The sequence below is a fragment of the Notamacropus eugenii genome, chromosome 2, assembly GCF_028372415.1.
Source record: "Notamacropus eugenii isolate mMacEug1 chromosome 2, mMacEug1.pri_v2, whole genome shotgun sequence".
NCBI classification, from domain to species: domain Eukaryota; kingdom Metazoa; phylum Chordata; class Mammalia; order Diprotodontia; family Macropodidae; genus Notamacropus; species Notamacropus eugenii.
This window is the reverse complement of record NC_092873.1, coordinates 363,812,263-363,818,907: the sequence shown is the minus strand read 5'-3', so window position 1 is coordinate 363,818,907 and position 6,645 is coordinate 363,812,263. Positions and strand designations below refer to the sequence as shown.

At 37.8% G+C, this 6,645-nt stretch overlaps 1 pseudogene; it reads right to left on the bottom strand.

Annotated features, from left to right (window-relative positions):
* Positions 1-5,595: 5,595 nt before the first annotated feature.
* On the bottom strand, positions 5,596-6,424 carry LOC140523074 (bax inhibitor 1 pseudogene; annotated as a pseudogene).
* Positions 6,425-6,645: the final 221 nt, after the last annotated feature.

Sequence of the window (6,645 nt, the reverse complement as noted above, 5' to 3'; positions counted from 1 at the left end):
AAGCATACTAAGTGTAGTACAAATTTTATTATCCACATTTTACATATCAGGAAACTGAGGCTCAGATATTTTAAGCATCACTGAACAAAACCCACAGAGTAAGAGTTATGTAGACTAGAAGTCATTCAGTCCAGGCCCCACATTTTCCACAAAAGAAGGAGAAATAAAATGAGAGGCAAAGGAGAAGAAAGAAAGGGGAAAAGGAGGTAGAATGGAAAGGGAGAAGGAAGAGAGAGGGAAAGGAGAGGGAAGGGAAAGAAGACGGAAGGGAGAGGGAAGGGAAGACAAAGGGAGGGGAGATGAAAAGCACCCAGAACAAATAACAGCAGGAAACTGAACTAAATGAACTACTTTTGTAACACTGGTAAGAACTTGAATTTTGGAGAATTGGAAGTGGGTTTGATCTTAGGGCCTTTTGTTTTATCAGATAAGCTAAACCAGTTTATGCTTCAGCCCTGTATTACTATACATTTTTGCACTGACATTAAAAAAAATTTTTAAAAATATATTTATTATAGCTTTATCTTATATTAAGCATTTTGGATCCATCTTAAAAATATTAAAGTTCTTTTGAGCAAATTGAAGTATTTCTTTCATACTAAAAGATTTTTGCTTGTAGGGAAAACATTAACATCTTGTAGCATTCACTAAAGCGTCACCTGGAATCAGACTAATGTAGGGAGTCCTCAGTAAGGTCATAGAAAGGAGAGCCTTATGATAGAGGAAAACAAGTCCAAAAAACATAATCAAGTCTAGTAGCTGGTCCAGAATAAATCTCTTTGAGTTGAGACATGGACAAGGAGGAGTAGAGCCCACAAACACACTGAAGTTCCAAATATCAATTTTTCTATTTTTAATAGTGCTGAATAGCTTTGATAATTGCCTTTCTTATAGCCTACTTGGAAATTTAGTAGCAATGTTCATTTCCACTTTAAAAAAAAAAAGGATTTCTTAAGATCTTCCCTTTGTTCGTCCAGGTGAATTTTACTATGATTTTCTCTATGTGCTGAATTCTGGAAATCTTACAGAAATCAGAGGAAGAGAAACTAAAACCCTCAACAACTACCTGCCAGCAGCTGACCAAGAAAAAATTTTTCAAGTTTGTTGTTTTTATTATTATAATTGCTGTTGTTATTGTTTTTACTACCACTTCTATTATTTAAGGCTCTTGATCTCTCACTCTCTAGCTGTCAAAGTCTGTCACTCTAACTCTCCATCTATTTTTTTCTATCTCTCCCTCCTTACTTTCACTCCCCCATTCCCTTTAATAACTTCACTACTTAGAATTCAAAAGTGTGTACATTACATAAAAAATCAAAACCACCTTTCTTTTGACAGTGCAAGTTGTAAAATGCAGTCAGAGCTAAAAACCAAGGAACTAGAAAAGGAAGTGATAGTTATTACTGTATTAACAGGTTTTCTGTTAGGGTTTTTTCTTGAAAAGTATTTTTTTTTTAATCCTTGTCATTATTGGTACTGTTTCTAAAGGAAAAAAAAAGAAATTCCTTTATTTTAACTAGGTAAATAGGTAAAGTTTGACTTTGAGGGACTTAAGACAAAAATTTTTATCAGAGATAAGCAATCACCATGGAAGAAACATTGTAGCCCAGGTATCCAGAGGGCTTCAAAGCAATAAACTAGATCAGAGGTCAGGAACCAACCCTTCAAGGCCACATGTGGCCTTCTAGGTCCTCAAGTGTGGCCCTTTGACTAAATCCAAACTTCACAGAACAAATTCCCAAGTGAAGTTTGGATTCAGTCAAAGGACCACTCTTGAGTCCCCATGTTCCTCACCCCTTAGCTAGATCAGTAATTAGCAGAGCTATAAGTAGAAGATGGCTAGGATGTTTTCCTACGGCACTGATTTTCTGAGATGGAGACAGGGCACAGGGACAGATAGTTTCAGCAATGTTGCTCTGTACCTCAGAGATTAATGCTAGTTCCTTCGATATATGACTGCCCTGACCTAGCCTACATTCCTTATCCAGACCTGGCTGACATATACCAAGGGTCCCATCATCATCACGTTCCCCTCTCCCAAGCACAGATAATTTTTTGCTTCCCTCTAGCCCCAAAGAGATAATTCAAGGTTAGCTTAACATGCTAACAGTACAAGCAAGACTTCACCGGGATCACCATTTCTATCTACCTTCATACTCTTTCTCCAAGATATTTTGGATAATTCTAATGATACGCATATCTCAATGTTCACCCACTGAACAGGGAAAGCTGAGTCATACTACAAAGTAGACAAATCCAAAGAAAAAGTGCAGAGGAGTTTAGAATGATTCAACATTACCCCGTTTTTTCTACCTACTATAAGAATTATGCTTTTCCTGTGATTCTATATATTAATCCTCCTTCATAATCCAAAGATTTATACTAGATGAGTATTTAGTTTTAAATCTAATATTGTATCTAAAGCAAGACAGTTCCTTGAAGCAAGGTTGGACAAGGGGAAATAGGAGTGATTTGTCCAGGGACAGAGTGAGATTCTTGCAGCACATATGAGGTACATAACAATAAGTTTTTGTTTTTGTTTCTGTTTTGAGAATGAGACAAGATGGTACATCTGTCAGACAAGCAATAAATTGATAGTATTAACTTAGAGGCAAAAGTTACAAATATCACAATCACAAATTTAGTATTGCAAGGAATTTAAGAGACTATGTTAGTAACAACCCCCATCATAAAGATGAGGAAGGTGAGGCTCATTAGTTAAAGTGACTTAATTAAGATTACATGAATAGGAAGCATCTAAAGTGGGATTTAAACCCAACTTCTCTGACTCTAGATTGATTCCATGTGCTTTGGGGAGTTAATTAAATTGTGATGGGGTTAGATTGTCTTTGCCTTTCATTTTTGGAGAGGACCCTGACCTCAGGGAAATGATGACATGACTTGCAGTTGACTTTGATTTGAGTGAAGGAGGGCTATGCAAGATCAGCCTCACTTTCTCCTCAAGAGTCATCTGGGTCCAGTGGCCAGATATTCATCAGAATGACTGGAGATAGCACAGGATGCAATGGTTGACCCTGGCCCTTTGAGGCTAAGGCCTTTTCAGGTACTCATTTAGAGTGAGATGTATCAGTAAGCACCTCAGCATAAACAAAGGGGCCTGCTACCACAGATTCTTTGATCTGCTTCTCTGAAAGGAAAGGCAACTTTTGAGGGGCTAACAATCATTTTAATCAAGCACAGGAATTAGAGAAAATCAAAATCAAAATTTCAGAGAAATCAAAAATCAACACACACAGCTTCCAAACTGCCTGTCTATTAAAATACATACATTTTTACCAGAGAGGGAAGCACCAACATCTGAGTTTTCAAAGCTGGGGGGCTGCTTAGAGGTTTCTTAGAGTCCCATCTGGCATACAAACCTTCTTCCAAAAACTAAGCCCCGAAGTAAAACCTCACTGTCAGAGTGGTTATACACTTTTCAGAGCCAGAGGGCATGACCATTTGACCCAGTGCCTCAGTAGAAAGAAACAGAAGGTACTTGGGACCCTCTTATAAAACAACTCCCCTAATCAAGCTTCCATCAATGAGCAGGCCTCAAAATGGGTGGGGAAGATCCTCCTTAATCACCTTATTCAGAGCCATTATATTTTTTGGTATAAACAAAATCAGCAAAAAGATTTTACTTTGCTTGCCCTCACATGAGGTAAGACCCATTCATCAATAGGCCTCTTTAAGAAGTGAGCGGAAGGATGGCCTGCTTAATTAGACAAAAAGAAAAAATCAAACTGTGAGAGGAAGACCTTCAGGGTTGCTGTTCCAAGGATAAACAGTTACCATTGAAATTCACTCTAATCCAGGAAGGCCCAAAATACAGGCATTAAATGGAATTTGGACAGGGACCTGTTGTTGTCCAACCTATGAGCTTCAGAGTGAACTATATTTAAGATTTCATGAAAGAAGAAAGAAAAGAAAGAAAGAAAGAAAGAAAGAAAGAAAGAAAGAAAGAAAGAAAGAAAGAAAGAGAGAGAGAGAGAGAGAGAGAGAGAGAGAGAGAAAGAAAGAAAGAAAGAAAGAAAGAAAGAAAGAAAGAAAGAAAGAAAGAAAGAAAGAAAGAAAGAAAGAAAGAAAGAAGGAAGGAAGGAAGGAAGGAAGGAAGGAAGGAAGGAAGGAAGGAAGGAAGGAAGGAAGGAAGAAAGAAAGAAAGAAAGAAAGAAAGAAAGAAAGAAAGAAAGAAAGGACAGAAAGAAAGGAGGACAGAAAGAAAGAAAGAAAGAAAGAAAGAAAGAAAGAAAGAAAGAAAGAAAGAAAGAAAGAAAGAAAGAAAGGACAGAAAGAAAGGAGGACAGAAAGAAAGAAAGTCTAGCCAGTATATCCCAAGTTAAGTAGGAAGTTCAGGACATTAAAACTTACCTTCCTTTGGAGAGGATAAGGAGAGGGAGAGGACAAGCTGAATTACTCAACTGGTTGGATCTATGGGGCTAGATAATACAGGAGCTATAAGTATAGAACTTTCTATAATTTCCACTCATCATGGAGGCTTCCAGCCAGATTAAGGACTGCCACTGGGTTTTGTCCAATGTTTTCCATATCTGGGGAGTGGGAAACAGTTAGATGTGCCTCAGTGTACAGAGGATAGGCCTATGTTTTCTCTGTTGCAGCCACCATCTTTACACTTCACCTTTTAGTTTCCTGCCACCTTTCACTGCCAAGCTGCCAAGCTACCCATTCATGGCTTGCCAAAATGTCTTATCACCATGGTACACTCTTCTGTCTTAAAACTTAACCTGAGAAGATGCAGCCAGGCTACACTGTCTGGGGCCATTTGGCTTCCCTCCCCATTGCACCCATATGTGATAGGACTCCATGTTCTACATGTGTACTGCTGCTAAGATAAATCAGTAGGCAAGTCAACAAGGAATTAGCAAACACTCTCTATGCACTGAATTGTTCTTTCACATCTTGAATCAATATTGGACATTATAATCATCATCATCATCATCATCACCAACAGTATTAATATAGCACTTTAAGGTACATAAAGTGTGTTCCACATGCTCTCTCATTTGAAACTCAGAAACCTTCTGAATGCTACTGTTATTCCCCTTTTTATAGAAGAGGAAATTGAGAATGAGGAAGGCTAAGTGATCTACTCAAGGTCACACTGGTAGTAAGGGTTGGAGGCAGGATTCAAACTCAGGTCTTCCTAATCCTAAGTATAATACCATTCACTGTTCCTATCTCTAAACTCCTAACAATTAGCCTAAGTAATAATGCTTCTGACTAACCAACTAAGGTATAATCTTCCCTATAGCTCAATATTGACACCCATAGGAACTATTCTAATGAAAATAAAACTAAAAGAGAGGAAATGGGCTTTAGAAAGAAAAATAAACAAACAAACTTTAAATCCACCTGGAAAGTACGGTCGAGAAGACTTGATTCTTAGAATTCATTCTTTTTGCTTTGGTTCCAATTTCCTCATCATCACCAGGGGTTAATGGTCTAAAAAGGGAAAATGACAAGAGTATGTATGGAAAAGGACAAGGGCAGATATAGAACCCATGGAACATAAAGGGAAACTACAAAGTGGAAAGTGTTATTTGCTTTTTTGTCTTTTTGATTGAAACAACAACCTTAGATAAAAACGCAAAGTGCAAAATCTTCTCTGATGTTTTTCATTAACATTGCGCATATGTGTATACAGAGAAAATGAGGGGTTGAGAAATAGGAGCCAAAAGACAAAAGCTGGATGTTGGATTCATTCCCTTTATTTCTTTTTTTCTTTTCATTCATTGCCAGAATCATCAAAAATCTCCAGTAGAAAGTTCCAAAATCCAGGAAGAGGTCATCGCAATGCCAGATATAATTCTTATCTCCATTATCAAATTTTTTATTATCAAAAAGTATAAAGCCACAAATAACTTCTAGTCCCATATGCACGTTCACCTGAAAGAGCAAATGACGTCCAAATAAAAGACTCCCTAAAGAGGTGACAAGAATGAGGCTCATGTCAGAAATCAAGATGCCTCCAAGAAAGAGATAACTGTGATGCTTAACATAGATTGAACTCAAGGTAAAAAGAGCTGAAGATCATTACAGTGCCAAATAAAGACGTGGAAACAATGTCAGGATTAGTGATAATGCATAAATTCAGAGTAGGTCCCAATTCGTTTCCTACAAGGAAGGCAAATACAACCAGAATAACTAGTCTCTTCTTTTCAGTTTCATTATGATAGGGTGTTCTTAGAAGCCATATTAGCAATACTAAGGAACTCAGGGCTAAGAACAAGCCAGGTTGAATGAAATGGACCAACACGTGGAGATAGGCCCCTATAACTGCCACAATCATACAAAAGGAAAAACTGGCCTAGACCTTCTTCAAATGCCTCTATGAATTGTGTGTAATGTGGGAAAGCATGAATGGTGCATTCCGGTTAAATATCCACTTGATCATATTCATCATGCCAGCATCAAGAATGCATGTGGCCTTTACTTTGTCCAAAGGTAATAAATGAGTCAATTGGGGCTGCTCTTTAGACCCAAGGAAGTTGGGCAAAGCCCTGATTTCGTTAATCTCCTTCTAGACTGCTGGTGATTTAAAGTTACCAAGGACTATACATCACAGTGTGTCATCGTCCCACCTACTGTATGTGACATCACTCTTCATACCCACCATAATACTGT